General features: G+C 43.2%; 1 protein-coding gene and 1 long non-coding RNA gene across 2 annotated transcripts in view; one reads left to right on the forward strand and one right to left on the reverse strand.

The window, feature by feature from the left end:
- LOC129376517 (uncharacterized) overlaps window positions 1–27,517 on the reverse strand; it is a 226,746-nt gene that overhangs the window by 110,682 nt on the left and 88,547 nt on the right. The gene's annotated exons all lie outside the window — the stretch shown is intronic.
- LOC129376708 (uncharacterized) lies at window positions 14,187–16,084 on the forward strand. Its single transcript, XR_008607800.1, has 2 exons — window positions 14,187–14,355; window positions 15,210–16,084. It is a non-coding gene; the product is annotated as an uncharacterized LOC129376708 (long non-coding RNA).

Here is a 27,517-nt window from a genome sequence, read left to right on the forward strand (position 1 = left end):
AGCTGCCGCCACTGGAGGGCAGACCAGCTGATTATCACAGACCTGCACAGCCGCAGCTACAGAACAGTTTGTTATTTGGGGGGGTAGATTACATTACAGTGAAACAAAGTTTTACTTTAATAATAAATATGTAAACACACCTTTATGTAACATTTCACATAAAATAACCATGTTTATTAGTGCAAAATAAACAGGATATAAACAATGACACATATAAAATGCTGAATAATTAAACTCAACTTTTCATAAACATTCGCTCATATATTGCAGAAATTTAATGTTTCCAATCTCTGAAGTCCATTTCTTTATACAAAATCAATCCAATTAAGAAAGAGTATAATAATTTTGTCAAGTAAGGAAAAAAGTGCATTAAAACTTTTCTTAAGTACATGTTCTAAAAAGTTGCTAAGGTAAATGTAATCAGTACTCCACACTTTTAAACTTGGATAACAAAATTAGTAGCCTCCCAGCTAGTATTGAATGTTCAGACATTCAATGTGTATGTTGCCATCAAACGTCAAAATGAAACACCATTAGACGTCTGGAGGTCTTTCAGGCCCAGTCCCAAAGCTCAGCGCACTACGCCCCTCTGTGAAATGTGGATTCAGTCAAGTGGACATAAGGGTTTGAGTGCACAGGTCTACAAGCATGCAAAAATGTGAGAATTGGCCACAGAATAGCTCTGTGTTGTTACTTCACATTCAAAATGACGGGACCCAGTCACTGTTCAGGCATTTGTGCTGCGAACAATACAACTACAAGAAAACATTATTTTAAATATACAGTAACGATTCTCAGGTCTAAACACCTAGAACATCAGATACAGACACAGGAAAGACGAAGGTTAGATTCTTTTTACTCGCAAGGAGACGGACAGAGATGTGTTTCAGTTACATTCTCCTACCGCTCTGAAACACATCTTGTCAAATCCTCTCTTTGTATTTGTTTTGGGGCGTTTCCTAGTTAAATGCATATTGCAACTCTAAGAAAAAAATATGTCACAGCTGCAACATGATTCAGAATTACGCAGCATATCATCTGGAAAATATGTTACACAGTTTCACACAATCTTTGTGCCAAGGGCAGGGAACGTCTTGGAGAGCGATTATCTGCTGAAACCGACTGCAGCCGCAGTCTTTCTCACAACATTCATGTCGACTGCTTCCTTCAGTGAGGCCTCCTGGAAACACACTCAGAAACATAGTTAAAGCAATTCAGAATAAATAATATTTGAGCAAATGTCTGATAAATATGTACAATTTCCCCAATAAAGATATTTTTGCTTTCCTAAGTCATTGTTGGAGATATTTGTTTTGACTTGTTGAATACAGCAAATTTTATATAATCACACATGTTCAGTGAAAATTTTTTTTTCAATACTTTTGAAAACTGATTTTATTCTATTGTTTTGGAGGAGAGGGGGTTTGTAAAAGACAGCTTGCTCAATAAACTTTGCATATTTCCAAGATGGCAAAAAATGCACATTAAAATGTGCTTGTTGACGCTGCTGTTGAAAAATGGACTAATGTAACTGTGTGTATCACTATAAGGGCTCAGGGAGCCATCTGAATAAGCTTTGCTGTGATTGGTTCATTGTTGTGTCAAGCTGCCAATAGTTGTTGAAAGAACACATGTTCAATGTTAGTTGACAAGGTAATTGTTGGAGACCATCCAGAGCTGATGTTCCAGAGGCTGGGAGTGCATAAACGAATAAAAGTAAGTTTAATCATTATTTAAGAAAGATTTGTTTATCTGTGCACCTTAAGTATATATAGTATGGCAATTTTAAGAGTTGAAGTGGTGATAATGTGGTTTGTAGTTTATTTGTTGTCTCTTACTGCCATCTGCTGGACAAATTGGTAATAGCCATTTGTGGTGAGCAAAAATAATATCTTTCATTTGTTTGTCTTCTGTATTTTGTAGAACACTCAGCTCTATTACAGAAAACTAAGAGCTGCAAACTTTATCATTTTGAGCGGATGCTAGTGGTGGCTGTACCATTTAAAGAACACTAACTAAAGGGAGCACAACAACTGCCATTCTAAAATGCTGGAGATGCCGGGTTGTGACGAAGGAAAAACACAGCCTTCAGTTTTGTTGGCCTGAGTGCAGTGATCACCAGAGCAACTGTGGCCTTTTATTAGCAGATTGCAGCCACCTGTGTAAAGCGTTACCCAGTATCCCACATGAGTTCATGACTATTGTGCAGCAACTGCAAGAGGAAAATAATAGACTTCAGTTGATGATTAAAGACATGAAAAGGCAGATGGATCGTAATGTTGCCTCAGTCAAATCAACTAGCCTACAATTTGCACAGCAACCAGTTGACTACGTTTCAGCTGATGACACTTGGCTCTACACATATCCAACTACGCAACCCCTTTTCCTGCAGCAGGAGCAGCTCAACGTGTCCTAAAGCATTGTCTGGAAGAAACGCACTAAAACTATTATGCATAAAGGAAGAGGCGGACTCTAGTGGTTCCTCTAACTCTCTAGTGAAACGGTCCAGTCAAAGTCAGCAGACATGAAGGAAGCAGCTGCTCAGCGTCTGATCTGTAAGTACAGAAATAATGTTTAATAACTGATGTGAAGACGAGGAGAATATCCAGTATCCAAGAAGTAAAAGTGGTTTGAATGTCAGAATATTAAAATTAGTTCTTTATATTTAATATAAATATGGTGTCATAAAAAGTTAATGATGTCATTGCAAACTCAAACTGACAGCAGAAACAAAATTACATATTCCAGAAGAAAACATGTAAATTGAAATATTGACACAAGAAGTTTTTAAAATATTTTAAATGTCAACTTTAAAATGAATCACATTCATGTAGAAATTCTGATGTTGGTTAATATTTTATGCTGAAAGGTTTTTAAAAATAAAACTTATTTCATTTCAGTTCTGATCTCACTGCTGTTCTGGACATCAGGTCAAGGTTTGAAATATTTTCACATAAAACCTTTTAAATATTATAAAATCTTTCTGGATCAATTCTCTGAATAATAATAAAGAATAACTGCTGGAATAACAGATGCATTCTTTATCTCTTCCATCCCAGTCCTCCCAGTTCAGCTGACTGTGAGTCCCAGCAGATCCCAGTTCTTTGAAGAAGAATCAGTGACTCTGATCTGTGAGGATGAAAACATCAGCTGGATGGACAGTGAGGAGAAACACCAGCAGAGAGACCAGGAAGCCATGTGGAGATGGATGGGGAGCAGTGGATGATTCCACCTGTAACCTGACCTACCTCCTCCAAAGGGACACTGGTCTGTACTGGTGTGAGTTCATTTTTGGATCCTCCAGCAGCAGCAGCATCAGCAGCAGCAGCAGCAGCAGCAGCAGCAGCTGCAGCAGCAGCAGCAGCATCCAGCTCTCTGTCTCTGGTAAGATCAGACTGTGGAGTTAGTGTTGCTGTGTGGAAATGGATGAAATGCTGTAGTTTGTCTCTGTGTTGAAAGGATCAGTGATCCTGCAGAGTCCTGTCCTCCCTGTGATGGAGGGAGATGACGTCACTCTGAGCTGCAGAGCAAGGAATCCAACCACAACCTCCCAGCTGCTTTCTATAAAGATGGCTCCTTCATTGGTGATGGATCAGCAGGCAGCATGACCCTCCTCCATGTTTCCAGCTCTGATGAAGGCCTCTATAAATGTAGCATCAGCGGTTCTGGAGAGTCTCCATCCAGCAGGGTCTCTGTCAAAGGTCAGAGGTCATCCTCTAACAGTGAATCTCATTGATCATGTCTGAGAATCCACAATCTGGTCATATATTTAACCAAAGCTCTTTATTCTAGGGAAACCTCCAACCTCTCCACCTTCCTCCTCCTCCTCTTCCTCAGGTCAGCAGCTTCTCCTTCATCTCTGAGTCTTGATGTTTACAGCAGACGGTTATTTAGCAGCTTCTTCTTTCCAGACCAACCCAGCAGCATCTCTGGTTCTACAGACCCACCTGGTTCTGGTTCTGCCTCTGTCTCTCTGTTAGTGACTCTCCTTGTTGGATCTGGTTGTGGTTTGGTTTTCCTGGTGTTGCTGGTTGTTCTGGTTTTACTGGTGAAACAAAGAGTTCATAACGAACCTAAAGGTAAAACAAACCTCTTTGTTAAATCTCCTGATTTCAGATGTTTTTAAAAAAAATTCCTGGTAACTTTGTATTTATTTCAGGTAACAAAGGAGGAAGAGGAGATGATGACATCACTTACAGCGACATCAGGATCTCCAAGGATAAAGAGAGGAAAACCAAACCAGGAACAGGAAACGGTGATTATGTTCATGTGTTTTTGTTTCTGTAATAATTTCAGATTAATCAGCAAATGTTTCCTAATTAGAATCTGATCTACATTTAAAGTCTGTACTAATGTCATGTTGAGAGTTTAAGAAAATAGTTTATAATGAAATCAAAGAGCTAATGTTAATTATTTGTTCTTGTATATAAATATATTTATGTTTGGTTCTGGTCCAGTCGGGTTTTAAAACCAGCTGCCAGTTTCACCAAAACATCCATAAAACTCATTTCTTTCCATCCAGCAGTGAATTATCCTCACTGATCCAGTCTGGATCTGATCAGACGCACAGTTCAGTTTGTTCTCTACAAGCTGAGCAGGGCGGCCATATTGGATCTGAACCCAGCGCTGGCAGAGAAACTTCAATAATAGAAACTCTTCATTTGATTCTTTTACAACTTGGAACAATTTTTTTCTTTCTAAGAACAAATTAAAACCTGATATGAGACACAGACACATCAGTCACATGACAACATGTTTATCTCAGGTCGGTTGGTTCTGGTAGGTTTACTTGAGTCGGGTCCCAAAGCTCTGCTGAACCCTGAGCTTCATTGTATGAAGTGAATTCAGTCAAGTCACATCAGGGTTCAGGATACAAGAAGCAAACTGAGAATGGAGACAGTCGTCCTCTGTGTCGTAACTTCAACATCCAAAATGGAGGACTGGTCTCTGTTTATGTGCTGCTAAAAGTACAACAAAACAGAATGTTTTAAATGTACAGTAAAGATATTTTTCCTTTCCAGAGTCATTACTGGAGATATTTGGCTGTTCAAGTGTGTTTTGTTATGACTTGTTGAATACAGAAAATTCACCATATTCACACATATTCAATCGATCCATCCATTCATCCATCTTCTGTACACTCTTGACCCTACTGGGGCCAGGAGGTGCTGGTGCCTATCTCGAGCTAACCTTTTGGGTGAGAGACGGGGTCACCTGGCAGGTCACCAGTCTGTCACAGGGCAACATGGTAAACAACCACACACACACCTAGGGAGAATTTAGAACACATGTTCAAAGTCCAGGCCCGCGGGCCGGATCCGCCCGCAAATTAATTATTTGTGGCCCCAGGATGATATTTAATTAGAACCGGCCCGCGAGCGCCCCCCGCAGGCCACAGCCGCCCGCTCGCGTTTTGCACGCATCAACACTACATTCCCCACAATGCAACGGTAGCCCGCGAGTCATTGCAGCGCGAGCGGCTTCATCAGCAATGAGAGCAGAGATCAAGTTCAGGTTCCCTCCTCAAAAACGGCTGAACGTTCAGTGACCCAGGAACAGAGTTCATGTTCATGCAGGTGAAAGACAAACCTGTGTGCAGTGACGTCAGTAACGCGTCACTGACGTTGGTCCACTTCTTTCAGTCACCAGTAATCTAACGTTTCTATTTCAAACCAGTCAGATTACAGTCACTTATTGAAACCACTTTGTTACTATTTTCTTTTTGTGATGTCATTTCCTCTCGGCGTCTGGCCGCAGTTGCTATGCAACACTGTCAGCGCCGACAGAAACAATGGAGGGATTTGTTTCAGCATTTTGTTGCTGAAAAGGAACCAATTCCGCACATTGCGGCTTTATGCTCGTTTTTTCTTGTTTTTTCTTCTAAAGTCGCTGCTGATTGAATGAGTTGCGGGTTTTGGGCTTAATAAGCGACATAAACCCAGAATGTGTCTGACATCCGGTTAGATTCAGTCCATCATTTCCGGGATGATCCGTCCCGCTGTCTTTGTTCATGTCAGTTAATATTTAACCTCTGAATGACGTCAAGTTACTCCAGAAAACCGCAACATGGAGACTAACATGAACAGCGATAAACGTGAAAACAGCTATGAATGAACAAGTCCTAAAAAGATCAGTTTCCAGGACATCTTTAGTGACTCACTGTTTAAAGGTTTTTCAGTTTTTAAAACTTTTTCTCCTCTTGTAGGTTTTAAAATCTGTCAGGACTGAAAGTTCAGTTTTAACTTGCTGCTGTTTATCAAATAAAATGTTTCTAATGTGGAGTCTTAACAGTAGTTGTATTGCATAGTTAAGAGTTTCTGTCATTTTGCAGCGACTGACCTGAACCCCATAAACTGTTGTTACTTATGGACTGAAATCAAAACCAGATTTAAAACTATGTAAATTTATGACAGTAAAGATTGTTTCCTGGCTTTAAATGTAGTAATAAAATGGCCAGTTTTGTTCTTTATGACAAAAGGTTCAACTGGGAAACTCCTACCAGAATAGAAGAGTAACAGTACAGACTGGCGCCGATAGATTTGGATGACTGCAGATGCTTCTCCACTAGCCCGTCTAACCGGTTCTGTCCCGACTCGGTCCCGGTTCGCCCCGAACAGATTCATTCACCATTAGCAGATCTGACACGGCTCAGTCTGGCTGTTCTCAGGATTTTAGGACCTACTTCTGGGGTAGACCTACCAGCACCAAGTCAGGGTAGAAACCCTTTGACTGCTGATCACGTTCATTGATTGGCTCATTATTACCTCATATCAAACTCCAAACACAAAATAACCCAGCCAGAGTGTGGAGGGGCATTGGAAGGAAGTCTGAGAGAAAAACCAATCTAGAGTTCTTCATCAGTTCAAAAAGGCCACAGGAAGATGGGTGGTGATGAAGGAACAGGAACATTGGAAGATGCCAGCGGCAAAGGCTCCTACAGTCTGGAGCAATGATGGAGGAATGCAAAGTGAGGATCTGGAGGTCAGTCCAGAAGTTTGGAGACTCTGTTGATCTCCCAAATAGTCAGTTTTGAGTAAAAAATCCATGTTGAGGTAAAATTCAGAGATGCAGCCTTGACAGCGTGTGAGGCAGCCAATGTGATAAGGCGCCAATCACCGGCATCAACCTGTTCAATGCATCAACTATACCTGTCTTTCAGGAGACTGAAGCAAAGACGGATGCAGTCTGGTATATAAAGAAACATATTAAAATAAAAACTCAGCCTGTAATTAATAACAGACACAAACCTCCATTTATGTCATAAAAAACAAGTAAACAACATGTAGAGAAGGTGTTTACGTGTTAGAAGATGGATGCTGTCCATACGCTGCTGCTAGTCTGAGCTGCCTGGTTTTAACTGTCTACCAGTTCTATAGTCGTCCAGTTTCCTGTTTCTGTTCTTCAGCTTAATGTGAAGCTGAACGTGTTAGACTGCAGGACAAAAATAAAATACCTGAACACTGTTAGATACCAGCTGCTGCTCTGTTCAGGATTATTGTCTTTAAAAAGAAATGCCAAATGTTTAAAATGTAAATTCTACTATAACAACTGTTTCCTCCTTTACTGACAAACTGAATCTAATAAACAACAACTAATAGTTCAAAGTATCTCATTTTCTACCTCTTATTTTACATTTGCTGCTGTAATATTGACTATGTATAGACTTCAGCAGGTTGGTATTTCTCTAGGGTTGACTAATTTCTTTACATGCAGGGAGCAACTTGGACAGAAGTAAATGAGATGTTTGTTTTTTCTCAGGCAGTGAAGCAGATGCAGTTTATTCAGCAGTAAAAACAGGAGAAGTGACTTATGGAGAGATAATCATCAAGAATGAGAAGAAGCAGAAGTCGAAGACAAGAGGTAAAACTTCTTCTTTTGCAGAAAGCTTCCTGCTCTTCTGTTCTGAAACCACATGTTTTTATGTTTTTAACAGAAAAGAGGATGAAGCAAAGACTTCTTTTTCTGTAATGAATATGATTAATTAAACTATTCACAGTTTAGAAAAACATGAAATGCATTCATATTTTCAGGAGTATAAGTTGCATTTTTGGGGAAATTTATTTGATAAAATCCAACACCAAGAACAGACATGTCATCTTGACAGACAATTTAAAATAAAAATAAATAGAGGCAACAACAGGCTGAACAATTGTCTGTTAACGTTACATGATGCATAACGAACTGAGAACGTGCCTGGTGTGTTAATAACATTAAGAGTTTTTTCAGGTAGCTATAGCGTATTTAACATGCTAACAAGTTTACCAAACCATCCATGTCTCCAATCACTAAATTTTCATCTTCTGTGTTGCTTGCAAACAACTCTGCCAAGTCTGGAACTTACCTCTACACATATTATCAACACCGGCCTAGCGCCCTCTTGGCTTAGTGTGAAAATAACATGTGATATGATATAATAATGTGTTGATAATTTCACACATAAGTTGCTTCAGAGTATAAGTCACACCAAACTATAAAAAAAACCCTGCAACTTATAGTCCGGAAATACGGTATATGTAAATGTGAGCATTCTGCTTCTCATTGGTAGCAGTAATGAAAATAAATGATTAATTCAATTAAAAAATACTTCATTATTTATTAAGTCACTGCATATGATTAAAACTGTTGCTGGTGTTTGGTTGAAGTATTATTTTCTTTTTCTAAATTATAAAATGGTCACATCAGTTGTCATATTCTGTGGGAATCTACGTTTAATAAAAGCACAAAGGAGTGACAGATTAAAATATGTAAATAAAAATTTATTCACAAAACTTTTCATGACATCTAAAAATCCTGAAACTGTCCCAAATGCAACAGCAAACAGCAGCCAAACATCTCAGCTGAACAGCAGCGAGTGAAGCAAGAAAACTAACATTAATATTCTACATTTTTATAGATTTTATGAGAAGAGACAAATCTTTTAGGTGCCTTTACTGCTCAACAGCTCAGCCTAGCTGAACAGTCCTGTCCAGTGGAGCTCTTGAAGAGAGGTCACCACTTATAGCATGTGCAGCTGGAGGGATTCAACCGGATACAGCCTCTGGTGTTAATCTCACCTCATAACTCCGGCCCGTCCCGTCAGGCATGGGGACGGGCCGTTTGCACCAAGCTGGGTGGGCCATCCAAGGTACAAGCAGTAGTATGCCTACACAGCAGGGAGACATGCAGTGCCTGTATATATCACGCCTTTCTCCTGCTGAGACCCGGCATCACGATGCTGACATCTGTGGCAACTAGACGCTCCCATACATTGACCTGAGAAGGAGGTCACACGCTCAAAGGAGGACAGAGAAGCCATAGCCATGTTAGAGGCAAAGACCATCCAGTGAATGGCGTGAAGAGATATGCCACTCCTCTGCTGAGGAAGAAGGACTTCCTGGGATTCACGTCCCTCGGAAAGCAATTAAAGACCTGCTGAGGTCCACAGAGTGGAAGCTGATTAAACTTCCGGACCTGGCCTGTACATACAACCAAGACATTAAGAAGTTGGTTGATTTCGGCTATGTGGTGAAGCAGAGTCCTGAAGAGATTCACAGTTCTATTGAATCTTGGTAAACCACATGGTACATATCACAACAACAATGCATGGGTGGTCTTTAATTGCTCCTTTGAGTTCCAGGGCACCATCCTCAATGACTACCTCCTGCCAGGCCCTATGCTGGACCTACACTACTGGGTGTATTCCTCTGCTTCCGTCAGTATCCTGTGGCAGTGAGTGGAGACATAAAGGCCATAAACCCTGAAGACTGTCCCCTGCTACGGTTCCTGTGGAGAGATGGTGAAACAGAGAGGCTCCCAGTTGTATATGAGTGGACAGTCTTGCCCTTTGGGACATTGTGTAGTCCCTGTTGGGCTACGTTTTTCCCTTCAGAGACACATGAAGGAGCATCGAGACACTCATCAGAACATCTATGAATTCGTCCAGACAGCCTTTATGAGGACAAGTCCCTTTCTGACCCACAAGAGGCCAAGCTGCTCATTGACAGGATGAGAGAGTTACTCTCATCCTCCACATCCTCCACTCTTCCAAGGAGAGAAGACAGTGGGCAGCAATTTCCCTGAGGTGGTTGCCCATCTGCCCAGTACAGCCAGGTCAGAAAACATTGGGTCTCAGCTGGCACTGCCCAACTGATGTCCTGGGATTCAAGCATCACTCAGTGTCCTACACACTGCACAATATTTATAAGGTGCTAGCCAGTCAGTATGACCCATTGGGTTTTATCTGTCCTTATTCCACAAAGCTCTTTGTGCAGAACCTGTGGAATACAGAGAGAGGATGGGACGAGCCCATAGAAGGACATTTGCTTCAGTCCTGGGTTGAATGGGAGGAAGAACTGTCTAATCTCCAGCATATCACCATCCCTTGCTGCTCCAGCCCTCACAGCATCACTGGTGCTACAAACGAGGCTCACATTTTCTATGACGCCTCTGAGAGGTGCTATGGAGCTGTTGCCCGTCTGAGAGTCACAGAGCAACAGGCACACATCTCAACCTCCTTCATGGCAGGAGGAGTTGAGAGTTGCACCCCGCAAACAGGGTTGTGTGCTGCGTTGACAGGAGCCCAATTAGCCAAAATGCTCCAAACTGAACTCTCATTACCCCACAGTCTGTCTATCTGTGGACAGATTCTACTACAGTGCTGCAGTGGATCCAGTCCAGTTCCTGCAGGTACAAAGTTTTTGTTGGGACTCAGATTTGTGAAAGCTGACCTCCTCAGATTAGTGGGGGTATGTGAACTCTGATGAAAATACAGCTGATGATATCATAAGAGGGAAACTACTGTCAGAGCTCACTATCTCCAGCCGCTGGTCTCAGGGCCCACATTTCCTCACACGAATTCCTGACACCTGGCTGAAACCTCCAACAGGGTTCCTAGAGTGTGGCAGTGAAGAACTCAGAAAGACTTCTTTCTGTAGCTTCACATCTATATCTTACAGTCTACCAGATCCTGCACAGAGCACATCATTAGAGGAGCAGAACCATCATTAGAGGACCTGGTTCTGGCATGGGGCGGCTGCCACCTCCTTCACTGCTGCTGAAGGAGGTGGCAGAGATTCAGCTGCTTCGCTCTGCACTGAAGGACAGTTTCCTGGAAGAGGTCCAAGCCCTCCAAGCTGGTGACTCTGTCCACCCAACCAGTTGTCTTAGTGCTCTTTCCCCTGAATATGGCAGCATCAGTGGACTGATCAGAGTTGGAGGCTGCCTGCACCAAGCTATAGATGTAGACCCTGACAGCATCCGGTGCAGAGAGACTCTATGCAGAAATATGGTGACTGTGGTTGTGTGGCAGAGTTGTCGTCTTGCAATCGGAAGGCTGTAGGTTCGATTCCAGCTTCCTCCTGCCACATGTCGATGTGCCTCTGGGCAAGGCAACTTAACCCCAATTTGCCAATAAATGTGTGTGCGAATGGGTGAATGTGAGTCTAGTGTTAAGCGCTTTGAGTGGTCAAAATGACTGGAAAAGCGCTATAAGTTCAGTCATTTACATATTGGATTCTGAGAGGTCGATAGGCCATTAAGAAGCACCAGCACCAGTGCAGACCCGGACCCCATCACGCCAAACCTTCTGTTGATGAGGTGGCGAGATGCAGGACTACCACAAGCATGATGCTCTGTCTAAGAGGAGACGGCAACACAGTCAGGTCATCAGTGACCATTTTTGGAAACGCTTCATCCAGAACTACCTTCAGTTACAACAGAAATGGAGGAAATCCACTGATGATACTGGTGTGGGACAAGTTGTAATGATCGTTGATTCCAACCTTCCCTGAGAATTGTGGCCTGTTGGGATCATCACCAAGGTTTTCCCTGGGACAAATGGAAGGTCAAGGACATTATCTACATCTGCGAGGTAACCAAACTGGTGGAGCTTCCTGAAGCGCCTGAAGATTTGGATCCTCCACCAAACTAGTGGACTTTGTATGATTGTATTTGTTTGCAAATACAGGGGCGGCTGTTAAAAGTCCGTCAGTTTGTTTAGCACTACATTACCCATGATGGTCCTCGTGTTTCTTTGGCTACCAATAATCCAAGAGTTTATTTATAACAACTGAAGTTATTATGTATTGTTGTTATAGTATTATATGAGGTTATTTACCGTTAATTCATATTTTCTGATGGTTTCATCATTTGTATGTTTATTGCGTTTGACCGATAATTAATGTGTGGTGTTATGCTGCCCTCCAGTGGATGTCTGTGATACTACAGGCCATTTTCATCCTGTATCTGTTTAGCCGTTTTCCCCCGCATGGCTATCAGTATGCACCTTTATTGTTTCTTCTGTTTCAGATAACCTCACACACATACATCCTAAAACACATATAAGCACTTTGTTATTATCTCCAACTCACCATCTGTACCATCATCTCACATGTACCTGCTATTAGTCCATCAATAAACCTTCTAAGCTGCATCAGTGGAGTTGATCTATTCCTTCTGACTGAGGAAGATTCAGTTGAGGAAAAATCTGAATTAGTACATATTAGATGCTCACAGTCTTCTACAGTTATCTTACTTTGATAGGTGCGGTAGCAGTATGGTAGGCAGAGATTGAAACAAAAGAGGTGAAGAAAAATAAGAGTACTGTGCAAGACCCCTGGCTGTGACCTTCACCTCCCCCCAACATAAAGATCTGCCAAATATAAAACACCAATATGCCAGCAAACACTTCAAAATTAACATTCTCAGAGATCCAATCTTCCAGTGACTAACAACCTAGGAATCAGAAAAATCAATCAATCAATCAAATTTTATTTGTATAGCACATTTCAGCAACAAGGCATTTCAAAGTGCTTTACATCATAAACACAAGAACACAAAGACATGCAACATATAATAAACAATACATTGTTACATTACATTTCAAAAACAATTCTGAAAAGGTGTGTTTTTAGTTGAAATTGAAAGGAAGTCAGGGTTTCTGCTGTTTTACAGTTTTCTGGAAGTTTGTTCCAGATGTTTGGTGCATAGATGCTGAAAGCTGCTTCTCCTCTCTTGGTTCTGGTTCTGGATGCAGATCAGAACCAGAACCAGAACCTGAGAGTCTGGAAGGTTGATACAACAACAGCAGATCTTTGATGTATTGTGGTGCTAAACCGTTCAGTGATTTATAAACTAACAACAGTATTTTAAAATCTATTCTTTGAGCTACAGGGAGCCAGTGGAGGGACTTTAAAACTGCTGTTATGTCTCTATCTTCCTGGTTCTAGTGAGAACAGGAGCAGCAGCTTCTGGATCAGCAGCTTCTGGATCAGCAGCTTCTGGATCAGCTGCAGCTGTTTGATTGATTTGTTGGACAGGCCTGTGAAGACGCTGTTACAATAATCAATGCGACTAAAGATAAACGCATGGATGAGTTTCTCTAGATCTGGCTGAGACATTAGTCCTCTAATCCTGGAGATGTTCTTCAGGTGATAGAAGGCTGACTTTGTTACTGTCTTTATGTGGCTCGCAAGGTTCAAGTCCGAGTCCAGAACTGTCTATAGGAAACTAACCACTGCTCCTAGTAGACATGGAAAAGGTGAAGGTGTAGACCCCCACGATGATATTGATTTTGGAGACACACTTTACTGGCCTCCATGATCACTATAGAAAAGTTGTAGCGTAATAAAATTTAAAACAACCACAAGAAATAGCATGGAAAGAGGCTCCAGACACTTATGTTGGGACAGAACAAACAGATATTAATGGAGTTTCCATTCATAAAGTCCAATACCAAACAAAAGGATGGCCAGAATAAGTCCATTGGTTAAAAAAAGTGATATGACAGGCTATATTTACAGTATCTGTGCGCTTCCTGCTGTTCGCTCTGAACCAGCAGCTCCAGAGGAGAAGAGCTGCCATACTCCAGGCATCGCCAGTCATTATGAGGATGCTACGGAAGGAAAAAAGTCCGAAATTTTTTTTTTCAGTGGTTCAGAATAGGTTAAAAAAGAAGAAAAAAAAATTTGTGGCCCAAAAAAAAAAAAAAAAAAAAAAAAAAATTGTGGCCGAGAAAAAAAAAATATCCGGGACAAAAAAAAAAAAAAAAAAAAAAAAAAGAATCTGTGTCAGAAAAAAAAAAAAAATCTGTGACAGAAAAAAAAAAAAAAATATTGGTCCAGAAAAAAAAAAAAAAAAAAATTGTGACAAAAAAAAAAAAATTGTGGGCCAGAAAAAAAAAAATTTAAAAAAAAAATCTGTGACAAAAAAAAAAAAAAAAAAAATGTCACAATTCGGACTGATGGGCGCCAGCAGCAACCACACAGACGCGAGTTGTAGCGGACAGCCAATGTTCTGGAGAAAATGTCTGATTTAAGCGACTTTTTACGTGCCAGAAGAGTACCAGAAGCGTCCATTGCACTAATGGAAGAACAAAAGGTGAGTAAATCAAATGGGATAGTTCAGTGTCTAAAGCCGCCGAACGGTTATAGCTAGCTGTTAGCATGTTTGTTAGCTTACGCGGTTAAAGGAATAAGCTGATTTACAATGTTAGATCACACGGATGAATAAAGGATATAACAGCTGTTAATTGCTGGAATTGTCTATAAAGTGTTTGGTATGTTTATTTTATTGTTCTTCTGTTTAAATGTTTTACAATTAAACTAAGGTTAGCTGTATATGTCAGCCACTTTCTAAATAAGATGTCTGCTGTGTTAAACTGCAACTTTTAGTTCAGTAGAGGACAGAAACTATAGTACAAAGTGACAGACGTTTATATATGCATATATTTAAAAGGAAAATCATAGCCTTATCCAATTTGATCGACCCTCCATAAACAGAGTGCACAGTTTTGGATGAACTTATTTCAAGCCTTTCTGGTTGATGGTCACTTTACAGGAGATTTTTTGGATAAAAGCCTTATCCAATTCTGCTTTCTTAATCTTATTCAGGTAAAGGTGTATACTGGTACACTGTAATGTTTTTGTTTTATATGAAAAGCATATCTTCTGGTATGTTTACTAGAAATAAAAATGGTTTAAATTTCTTGGGAATGTGTTCCCCTACACTTCTTTTGGTGTAGTTTTAAAAATAAGTTTTATCTGTAAATTTTACCATACATTGGGGAATCATTTTATGTGCAGAATAAATGTTTTGGAATTGCTATTTTGTTCTTGCTGCTTGGTTTTGATTAGAGGTCACTTTCTATAAATGCTGATTAATATATGCCTCATCTTTAGCAAAAGCTACAGTTACATTTTTAGTTTTAAAATTTATGGTTTGTTTTTATGCAGGATGACCTTGATGATGTTGTGAACACATGGAACTCACAAAATCCGGGCAAGTGGGGGTGCAGTATCGGGCCGACCTGTGGTGATGTACTCATTTCCAGAGCTGCACAAAACTGACAGACTGAAACCTGTTTCTCTGGATGAGGTCACTGTGTGTATGGAAGAGTGTACACCAAAAGGTCCATATCCCTGTGATGAAACAGTCTTTGAACTTTGTTGTCTGCTTATGGTAGAACGCAACTTGGAGAGATCCACTTATTGCTGCTGATTTGTATATAAGGTTAAGAGAAGAAATTCTTCAAAGTATTTAGCAACTTTCAGTGTGCATAAAGATCATTTAAAAAGTGTTGCTATTTATCTCCATCATGCCATTGGATAGTGTTTGCAATGTGGTGCCCTCTAAACAGGGCTTCCTGCTCTACATCTAATTAAAGAATGAAAAGTATGCAAGCAAACAGAACCTTTTTGACATCATTTTACCAGAACATGAAAGTTTATTGCTGTCATTGTTTGTTTGTTGAGTTCTGATATGACCTGACATTAATGTACAAGCTGTTACTGTGCTGATAAAAATTAAAATTGCAGTTTGGTTGACAAGATTTCCTAACCCATAGTTTGTTTTGCTTTCAGTCATTTGAAGGAACAATGCTGATGCAAAGTTATTCAATGATAATCAGTTATGAACCAAATGTCAGTCCTTTTAAACGGGTATGCATTGTGATTCATATATTTTTTTTGTTTAAAACAAAATGCTGTTCTGTTAAAGATATTGTAAGTGTATGGTTGAGATGTGAACAAAATGGCAGAAGAGCAAAAAGGATGTCATAAATTGAACACAAGGAAAACAATTGTCTGTGAAATAAAAATGAACTTCAATGTTTTGTTTACCAAGTCTTTTCATAATACAATTGATTACAGATATTTAGGAACAGCTGATAAAAAGTCATTTTTTATCACTGTCTGAAATTAGCTAAGACAGTGGTCAGACCGGAAAGTGAGTAATAAGAGAAAGGAAACTGTGCAACTAAGGTCATCAGGCCGTGTCTCGAATGTGTGATGTCCACGTTCAGGACTGAGGTCTCCATACATGATTTGTGCTTTTCCACCACAGCACCCCAACTGTTATTGTTTTAAATTTGTTAAAATTAGCAAAATTGTATTTGCTAAATTTCAAAAAACAAGAATATTTTTTTAGTTTTTATAACTATCTTCAAATTCAGCAATTTAAATACTTTTGGTTTTTAGACCTTTTCAAATAAAAGCCAAGCTTAGTTAACATGTTGAAAACCATAACAGAAAAGTATTGGGTAAAGTAACATTTTATTAGCAAATATTACAAAAAACCATGGCCATTACAATGACCTAACTTTTAAAACAAACTTTCAGATTGATATAACCTTGTATACATCAGTAAGTTAGTATAAAATATATTAAAGCTTATATGGTATCAAAAATAACGTCATCTCAGATGCACAGATAGAACAAGTGCTAATTGATAAAATACACATACAAAAAATCTGTATGTTAACGAAATTTGTACAGGTGTCAGATCAATACCTAATTTTGGAACATGACAATATTGCATAAATTTGTTCAAATAACCTCAGCTTTTCCATTGCATTGTTTTTTTTCTAACATTAGGAACAAGTAGTTTTCTTCAAAACATACTGAAATAATCTCACAGCTTGATTGATGACAGATGAACAGCACATATGCTTAGTGACAACATTTATAAAATTAAGGAAAATGTTTTCTATAACTTTCAATTGTATTTTTGGATTCAACACCAAATACAAAAGACTGACACCTCAATGTCAATGTGCCAATGTCAAAATCTGTTTCAGAGATGCACCCTCAGGACAAAAAAGTGTCTTTCCTTCTTGAAGAATGTCTTCTAATCCAGAATCAGTGGCCATTTTAAATTTTTTTGGTGCCACCTCCCTGCTTTGCTCTCACCTGTTTGGTAGTTTTTCCATCACTATGTATCCATCCAATCTCAACATTTTTGTTCCTTTTGGCTTCTTTTTCTGTCTTGTACTTTCATGTGTCATGGTCTCCTGTGGACTTTCATTTCTGTTCTTCATTTTGTCCAGAAGCTTTTGAAGAAGTCCTTGTTTTCTTTTTGACAATGGCTGTTTGCTTTTGCAGTAGTTGAAAACAGCAATTCTGTCTCCATATGAAGATAAGTAGTTTTCAAGTGTTGCATCGTCCATGAGACCTACTGCATCACAGTCAATCTGCACAGAAAAAGATGAGAAAGGACAATTATTTACTCTGCAAATCAACGTCAAAGTTACAGTTAAGATTGTACCCTTACGTTTCTGCTTAAAGCAATTTACTGTTTGGGGAGAATTACAATAATAGCAGCAGTAAATGTTAAATCCTCTATTTTACTGAAAAAGAGGAAGGACTGAATTGATTAGCATGCAAGTAAGTATAAAAACACAGATTCATAAATATATAGTCTACTTAAGATAACAGGTATCAAGCATAAAAACACCACAAGGAAATATTAACAGTTCCTTTTTATTACAAAAATTAAATATCACATTAAGTTTGATTTAGTCAAATGAAGCCTATCGTTTCTGCACCTGAGCAATAAATGTGCAGATAGTTTAGGATTGACATGCAATATCAGTCTTGAGCTGACACATCACACGATGCAGCAAAATGATTTAGTTAAGCTCATAATGTCACTTTTTCCAACGTCGTAACACAAACATATAATAAACATAAATAAAATAGCAGATAGGCGCGTTAGTTGGTGTTGATAAATATAATGATCAGATCTACAACCAGCCGTATATCGGTGGCTGTATGATATTTTCCTTTTAAATATATGCATATATAAACGTCTGTCACTTTGTACTATAGTTTCTGTCCTCTACTGAACTAAAAGTTGCAGTTTAACACAGCAGACATCTTATTTAGAAAGTGGCTGACATATACAGCTAACCTTAGTTTAATTGTAAAACATTTAAACAGAAGAACAATAAAATAAACATACCAAACACTTTATAGACAATTCCAGCAATTAACAGCTGTTATATCCTTTATTCATCCGTGTGATCTAACATTGTAAATCAGCTTATTCCTTTAACCGCGTATGCTAACAAACATGCTAACAGCTAGCTATAACCGTTCGGCTTTAGACACTGAACTATCCCATTTGATTTCTCACCTTTTGTTCTTCCATTAGTGCAATGGACGCTTCTGGTACTCTTCTGGCACGTTAAAAAGTCGCTTAAATCAGACATTTTCTCCAGAACATTGGCTGTCCGCTACAACTCGCGTCTGTGTGGCTGCTGCTGGCGCCCATCAGTCCGAATTGTGACATTTTTTTTTTTTTTTTTTTTGTCACAGATTTTTTTTTAAAATTTTATTTTTTTTTCTGGCCCACAATTTTTTTTTTTTTGTCACAATTTTTTTTTTTTTTTTTTTTTCTGTCAGATTTTTTTTTTTTTTTCTGACACAGATTCTTTTTTTTTTTTTTTTTTTTTTTTTTGTCCCGGATTTTTTTTTTTTCTCGGCCACAATTTTTTTTTTTTTTTTTTTTTTTTTTTGGGCCACAAAATTTTTTTTTCTTCTTTTTTAACCTATTCTGAACCACTGAAAAAAAAAATTTCGGACATTTTTTTTTTTTTTCCAGTGGCCCTAATCCTCTTCCGTATTGATCTGCTGAGATCTTTACAGTCAATATTCATCCATTGATTTCTACCCCAGCTCATTCTGCCCCTAGTGGCCATTAGGAGTAATGCAGGAAAACCTGGACAGAAGCACAGAGGAGCTGAGAGTTTAATCAGAATAAGAATAAAGAAAATGTATGGAAACACACCATCTATAAATGATAAAGTATTTTAGTTGACCTGCAGGCTGGTAGCAGTTTGTTTTCATCAGGAAATGTTTTCTGGTTTCTAGCAGCAGCAGAAACCACCAAACTTCTCACCTTCATTCAGCCAATGAGACGTTTTCACTTCACAGTGAGAAACAAACAGTCTGTCAGGTTTGAGTCGACGGCTAAAGACCAAACCGCAGCCTGAGGCTCAGCCTGCATGTGAACAATCTTCACATGTTGCTGCGAGCCTGGCAGGAGAATCAATTATAATAAAATAATAAAATAATAAAATGATAAAATAATAAACGCTCTGAGAGGATCAACCAGCACTAACTGCTCAGAGACATGAAATTAACTCAGAGATTCTGTTTATTTTACATTTACTGATGAAAACTAAACATCTTAATATAATGTTAAAGTGAAAATAAAGTTATTCTCTCTCTGCTCAGATCTGATTCTAGTTTGGATTAAACTCTCGGCTTCATTCATTTCTTCAGGTTCTCCAAAACATTTCACTTTTTTTTCACTTTGCTTTTATAAACGTTTTATTTTAAAACTAAAGTTTATAAAACATGCAGCTTTCTTTTCCACTTTTTGATTTTCTTCTTCAAATAAAACTCCATGTGATTCTTATTTAATTTTCTGCCTATTAATAAAGTTTATTACATCTGATTCAATGAAAACCTGACTTCCTCCAGTAGATGCAGGAAACTGGTTTCTGCTCCCAGTTTGTCTAGAATCATTTTCTGAGCTCCTCTTCACATCTGACCCTAATCCTAACCCTTAACCCTTAACCCTAACTCTAACCTTAACCCTAATAACTCTAATAACTCTAATAACTCTAACTGTAACTCTACGTAAAAACAAACCAGGAGTTTTAAAATCAGCTTAAAGTTTCAGTCAGAAAACTGGAGACTTGACGTGTTTCAGACATGAAGAAACTCATTAAATATGATATTAAAATGTATTTTAGTGGCTGTTCATGAATCTGTGGGCTCTGCAGCGTTTCCATCACAACCTGAAGCAGAAACAGGAAACTGGACGACCTCAGAGTCTGTTAGCGTCAGTTAGCAGAAAAACCACAAACTGCTGCGAAGCTTCGTTACAGAGACAAAGTTTAACTTTAACCTGCTGAACGAACAACTGGAGACGAACGAATAATTTATATTAATTATTCTATTATTACATCAAGTTTGTATCACAAATTTTTGATCATTTATATTAGAAATAGAGAAAATAAAAAAACTCATCATTTGATTTTGACCCAGTGGTTCAATACTTTATATTATTTTGGTGATTAAAAGGTTTATTGATATGATATTGATATAACTGATCAACCTTTATTTGTCTTGAGTTTTTGCACAAACATATTTGAACATCTAATTGATCGATGAATTTATTCTGATCAATAGAAAAACTCTGAAAATTTCAATTCTTTAGTTTTTTCCAGATGAACCAAAAAATTAAAAATCAAACATTTTGATTGATTTGTTTTTCTTTTCTTCCTGCTGTGATAGTTTAACATCAGTGTGAGTTAATCTTTTCTCTTCAACTTCCTGATTACCTGAAAATTAATTATTGATAAATTATTGATAAATATTTTCTGCAAATGAAAATATAAAAACGTATAAAAACTCAAAAGTAAAATAATTAGAGTTAACAGCTGCATGCATCATGTTGATCTCACCTTTAGATTTCCTGTTAATGTGACGATTGACCAGTAGAACCAGTAGAACCAGAACAACAACAGCTGATAGAGACAAGAGACCATAGAGGAGAAACTGGGAGGAAGATGAAGATGATGTTGATGGTTTCTCTAAAATAAAGTTTTAGTAAGTTATAAATTCATGTTAACCTTAAAGTTCAGGATTTATTGAACCTCCCTGACCTCTGACCTTTGACAGAGACCCTGCTGGATGGAGACTCTCCAGAACCGCTGATGCTACATTTATAGAGGCCTTCATCAGAGCTGGAAACATGGAGGAGGGTCATGCTGCCTGCTGATCCATCACCAATGAAGGAGCCATCTTTATAGAAAGCAGCTGGGAGGTTGTGGGTTGGATTCCTTGCTCTGCAGCTCAAAGTGACGTCATCTCCCTCCATCACAGGGAGGACAGGACTCTGCAGGATCACTGATCCTTTCAACACAGAGACAAACTACAGCATTTCATCCATTTCCACACAGCAACACTAACTCCACAGTCTGATCTTACCAGAGACAGAGAGCTGGATGCTGCAGCAGCAGCTGCAGCTGCTGCTGCTGCTGCTGCTGCTGCTGCTGCTGCTGCTGGAGGATCCAGACTCACACCAGTACAGACCAGTGTCATGTTTGTAGAGGCTGCTGATGTTACAGGTGGAACCGTTTAATTTCCCCCATCCTTCACATGGCTTCCTGGTCTCTCTGCTGGTGTTTCTCCTCACTGTCCATCCAGCTGATCTGTTTTCATCCTCACAGATCAGAGTCACTGATTCTCCTCTAAAGAACTGGGATCTGCTGGGACTCACAGTCAGATGAACTGGAAAAACTGGAAAATAGAATAATCATATCAGTTTTTTAAAATGTTGAATAAAGTGTAAGTGAAATTAAAGTATTGTATTTAATGGTTTAATTTGTTTCATTTCTTTCTGAAACATTTAGTTTTGCATTCTGTAACGTTTCAAGGTGACATTAATATAACGAACCTTCATCCACTGTGCAGAACACCAACAAGGTCACAACTAAAGAGAAATAAACATTTTTAGATCAAAATCTGAAACAATTTATAATCTGAGAAACTTGAATATCAAACAAAAAATCTATAAATTTATAAATGTGCTCATTTTCTTTAATGCTCTGATTTCTGACCGGACTCTAAATAAGCCATTAGAACCATGACGGGCAGCAGAACTGTGACCCAAACGGGCCATAAAGTGTTTGTACTCACAGAGTGAAGCTGGTAGAGATGTTGGTCTCATCGTAGCTCTGACTGATGTGAAGCTTCTGTTCAGCTGCTTTTACTGAGCTGGACCCGCCTCCTTCCTCCACATCAAGGGCCCAGAGCAGCAGACAAAGCTTCACCGGATCCACTCACATTAACTCAGCTCTCAACCACCAGCAGCACCAGGACTGCTTACATTCAATGAATCTGAATGTGTCACAATATCCTCCATAAATGATTTATTACATCAGTGGAATCAGATGAAGGATGTTGAACATGGAGATGCTGTAGAGGAGAGACAGAGGAGGTTGATGGATGTGGATCAGTGGGTCCAAACTGGGTTCTGGAGGTTCTGGAGGTTTTGGTGCAAATGGCCTCCAGAGTTGCTGTATTGATGGATTTACTATGAAGGGTCAGAGTTTATTCTGGTTCTGATGAGTCCAGGAAAGCAGAGATTGGTTTTACTGGTTTCCAGTCTCAGATGACTGGCTGCTTTATCACAATGCCTTTCTGTACCGACCATGTATTGACCCTTGACCTCTAATCTTAGCCGCTATGATAAGAGCCGTCATGTTGAATGTATAAATTTTCATGCTGGGCCCGGATCTGTCCAGGCTGATCCACGGATCAGAACATCAGGGAGTCGAGTTACAAACTAAATGCTGCTTTTGATGCAAACTGCAGAGTTTGGAGGAGCCATGTTGGGACGACTTCCTGAAGGCGGAGCTTCAGAGGAGCAGGAGGTCTTAAAGAGACAGAGGCCCAATTTCTAGGAGTTAAATTAAATCTATTTTAAGTTATAATTGATAAGAAGTGAAGATAACATAGTTACTTGATTGAGCTCTTGTAACAACTCTGGATACTGTTGAGGGTAAACCGGCACCATTGGAGACATGGACCTGAAGGACTGTTCTGTGGGTGAGAACACTGGACCTCCGATTAACCCTAACCCTAACCCTAACCCTAACCCCCGAGGCACTTCTCAAGATGCAGGAAGTCAGCAGTGACAAGTTCAAATGGTTGATTTGTTACAATGTTTGTGAGTGGAGCCCTTGTTTTTCGACTGGGTTTCTTATGTTTGAGGCATTCACATCTTTTCATGACATAGCTCTCTATCTCACGCTGCATATACGGCCAATAAAACCTGTCCCGTATCAGAGATGATGTTCTCTCAACACCTTGGTGGCCCATTTCGTCATGAAGTTCTCTCAACACTGTATTTTTATATTTTTCTGGGAGTACAAGTTGTTTTTTTCTTTCTGTCTTTCTGTGCAACACCCCACTCTCATCAATGTCCAACTTGTCCCAGTCTCTTAACAAGCACCCCACATGTGGACTAAGTTGTTTGAGCACGTAACGGTTTGCTTGCTGTTAGTCTGAACTGGATTACTGGTCCCAGAACTGGATCATTTCTTTGGTCATCCTGGATCTGTTCTGGTGTCAGTGGGATGATGGGTGTGTCAGGTGTTAAACCTGCATATGGTACTGAGACAGCCATGGACCACGACACACTGGACTCATTTTGATTTTCCACAGCCTCTGTAGTTGCCCCAATGACATCAGATGGCATTTCTTCTGAACACTCCTTCATAAAAGACTCCACATCAAGAGGCCTTCGAGATAAACTATCTGCATCCACATTTTCCTTCCCTGGCCTGTATTTCACAGAGAAATGAAAATCTGCCAGCTCTGCAACCCATCGACAGCCTGTTGCATTTAGTTTGGCAGTGGACAACACATATGTGAGTGGATTATTGTCACTATAGACAGTAAAAAATGGAGCAAAATATAAATAGTCTCTGAATTTCTCTGTTACAGCCCATTTAAGGCGAGAAACTCCAACTTCCCCGAGTGCAGATGAAAATTTTTCTCTGCGGCTGTTAAAGTGGTGAGCCATAGGCAATTACACAAAGCTTCCCATTCTGCTTTTGGTATAGCAGGCACCTAGACCCAGGTTGGACGCATCCGTGTGAAGAACAAATGGCTGTGAGAAATCTGGAAAGCCAAGAATAGGGGGGTTGACAAGAGAGTCAATGAGTTTTTCCAGGATCAACTGGTGTTTTTCAGTCCACTGAATGATTGTGCTGGATGGGACAGCTCTGTTGCCACTTTCTGTAGTCCACTTTTTCTTTTTGTCCATTAACGGCTCGTGCCTTGTAGGTCCTTTCAACAGGTCATATAAAGGACTAGCAATACGTGAAAAGTCTTTATATATTGCCTGTAATAGCTTAAGAGTCCAAGGATTGCTCTCAACTCACCAACATTCGCAGGGTGTTTATGTTTTAGGATCTTACAGCATCAGTATCAGCTGGGTCCATTCTGTTGCCCTCAGCAGATACGATCCTGCCCAGGTAACGCACCTCAGCTTTAAACAGGTTGCACTTTTTAGGTTTTAGCTTGATCCCATGCTGCCTCAGACGCTGCAACACAGCTCGGACATGGCTGACGTGATCTTCAAATGTCCTGCTAAACACAAGAACATCATCAAGATATGGCACACACATTTCATCTCTCAAATCTGCTAAACATTGCTCCATGCAGCGCTGAAAAGCAGCGGGTGCATTCATCAGGCCGAACGGGATTCGTATCCATTCATATAGACCCCATGGGGTCACAAAGGCAGTTAAATGCCTGCTGTCTCTGTCCATGAATCCCTGATGGTATGCTTTCCCTTGGTCCAGTAATGAAAAGTAGGTGTTTCCCCCAGGTTATCCATTATATCTTGGACCCTGGGAATTGGGTGGCGGTCAGGATGTGTTTTTTTGTTGAGCTCTCTGTAATCTATACATAAACGCAGGGTGCCATCTTTTTTTTCTTACGCAGACAATTGGCGAAGAGTAAGAAGATGTGGATTTTTCAACCCACCCTGTACTATGAGATCCTGCAGGTAGTCTTTCATTTCCCTGTCCAAGGTTTTGGCACAGACCGGTATGTTTTTGAAACAGGTTCATCAGCTGGCCGCTGGAGGGCCGCTGCTGGGCCGCTGCCGGGCCACAGCCGGGCTGCTTGCCGCTGTCGGGCCACTGGCTGCTGGCTGCAGGGCTGCTTATGGGCCGCTGGGCCGCTGCCGGGCCGCTGCAGGGCTGCTGCAGGGCCGCTGGGCCGCTGCCGCTGGCCGCTTCCGGGCCGCAGCCGGGCCGCTGCCGGGCCGCTGGCCGCTTCCGGGCCGCAGCCGGGCCGCTGTTGGGCCGCTGCCGGGCCGCTGGCGCTTCAGGGCCGCAGCCGGGCCGCTGCCGGGCCGCTGGCCGCTTCCGGGCCGCAGCCGGGCCGCAGCTGGGCCGCTGCCGGGCCGCTGCCGGGCCGCTGGCCGCTTCCGGGCCGCAGCCGGGCCGCTGCCGGGCCGCTGGCCGCTTCCGGGCCGCAGCCGGGCCCCTGCCGGGCTGCTTGCCGCTGTCGGGCCACTGGCTGTTGGGCTGCAGGGCCGCTTATGGGCCGCCGGCCGCTGCCGGGCCGCTTATGGGCCGCTGGCGGGCCGCTTATGGGCCGCCGGCCGCTGCCGGGCCGCTTATGGGCCGCTGGCGGGCCGCTTATGGGCCGCCGGCCGCTGCCGGGCCGCTTCCGGGCCGTTGGCCACAGGTCGCTGCCGGGCCGCTGGCCTCTGCAGGCAGCTGCCGGGCCGCTGCCGGGGCCCCTGCCGGGCTGCTTGACGATGTCGGGCCACTGGCTGTTGGGCTTCAGGGCCGCTTATGGGCCGCTGGCCGCTGGCCGCTTCCGGGCCATTGGCCACTGGCCTCTGCCGGGCCGCTGGCCTCTGCAGGGCGGCTGCTTGCCGCTGTCGGGCCGCTGCCGGGCCACTGGCTGTTGGGCTTCAGGGCCGCTTATGGGCCGCTTATGGGCCGCTGGCTGCTTCCGGGCCGTTGGCCACTGGCCGCTGCCGGGCCGCTTGCCTCTGCAGGGCAGCTGCCGGGCCGCTCCTGGGCCGCTGCCGGGCCACTGGCTGTTGGGCTGCAGGGCCGCTTATGGGCCGCTGGCCGCTTCCGGGCCATTGGCCACTGGCCTCTGCCGGGCCGCTGGCCTCTGCAGGGCAGCTGCCGGCCGCTTGCCTCTGCAGGGCAGCTGCCGGGGCCGCTCCTGGGCCGCTGCCGGGCCACTGGCTGTTGGGCTGCAGGGCCGCTTGGGCTGCTGGCCGCTTCCGGGCCATTGGCCACTGGCCTCTGCCGGGCCGCTGGCCTCTGCAGGGCAGCTGCCGGGCTGCTTGCCGCTGTCGGGCCGCTGCCGGGCCACTGGCTGTTGGGCTTCAGGGCCGCTTATGGGCCGCTGGCCGCTGGCCGCTTCCGGGCCATTGGCCACTGGCCTCTGCCGGGCCGCTGGCCTCTGCAGGGCGGCTGCTTGCCGCTGCCGGGCCACTGGCTGTTGGGCTGCAGGGCCGCATATGTGCCGCCGGCCGCTTCCGGGCCGTTGGCCACTGGCCGCTGCCGGGCCGCTTATGGGCCGCTTATGGGCCGCTGGCCGCTTCCGGGCTGTTGGCCACTGGCCGCTGTCGCGCCGCTGGCCTCTGCAGGGCAGCTGCCGGGCCGCTGCCGGGCCGCAGCCGGGCCGCTGCCGGGCTGCTTGCCGCTGTCGGGCCACTGGCTGTTGGGCTGCAGGGCCGCTTATGGGCCGCCGGCCGCTGCCGGGCCGCTGCAGGGCCGATGGCGGGCCGCTTATGGGGCTGGCCACTGGCCGCTGCCGGGCCGCTGTCTTCTGCAGGGCAGCTGCCGGGCCACTGGCCGCTGCCGGGCCGCTGCAGGGCTGCTGCAGGGCCGCTGCCGGGCCGCTGTCTTCTGCAGGGCTGCAGCCGGGCCGCTGGGCCGCTGCCGGGCCGCTGGTCGCTTCCGGGCCGCTGCCGGGCTGCTTGCCGCTGTCGGGCCACTGGCTGTTGGGCTGCCGGGCCGCTTATGGGCCGCTTATGGGCCGCTGGCTGCTTCCGGGCCGTTGGCCACTGGCCGCTCGGGCCGCTGGCATCTGCAGGGCAGCTGCCGGGCCGCAGCCGGGCCGCTTCCGGGCCGCTGGGCCGCTGCCGGGCCGCTTCCGGGCCGCTGCCGGGCCGCAGCCGGGTCGCTGCTGGGCCGCTCCTGGGCCGCTGCCGGGCCACTGGCTGTTGGGCTGCAGGGCCGCTTATGGGCCGCTGGCCGCTTCCAGGCCGTTGGCCACTGGCCTCTGCCGGGCCGCTAGCCTCTGCAGGGCAGCTGCAGGGCCGCTGCCGGGCCGCTGGGCCGCTGCCGGGCCGCAGCCGGGTCGCTGCCGGGCCGCTCCTGGGCCGCTGCCGGGCCACTGGCTGTTGGGCTGCAGGGCCGCTTATGGGCCGCTGGCCGCTTCCGGGCCGTTGGCCACTGGCCTCTGCCGGGCCGCTAGCCTCTGCAGGGCCACTGCCGGGCTGCTTGCCGCTGTCGGGCCGCTGCCGGGCCACTGCCGGGCCACTGCCGGGCCACTGGCTGTTGGGCTGCAGGGCCGCATATGTGCCGCCGGCCGCTGCCGGGCCGCTTATGGGCCGCTTATGGGCCGCTGGCTGCTTCCGGGCCGTTGGCCACTGGCCGCTGCCGGGCCGCTGGCCTCTGCAGGGCAGCTGCCGGGCCGCA

Source organism: Poeciliopsis prolifica, unplaced genomic scaffold (assembly GCF_027474105.1).
Source record: "Poeciliopsis prolifica strain line A6 unplaced genomic scaffold, Auburn_PproV2 SCAFFOLD044, whole genome shotgun sequence".
Classification (NCBI taxonomy): Eukaryota; Metazoa; Chordata; class Actinopteri; order Cyprinodontiformes; family Poeciliidae; genus Poeciliopsis; species Poeciliopsis prolifica.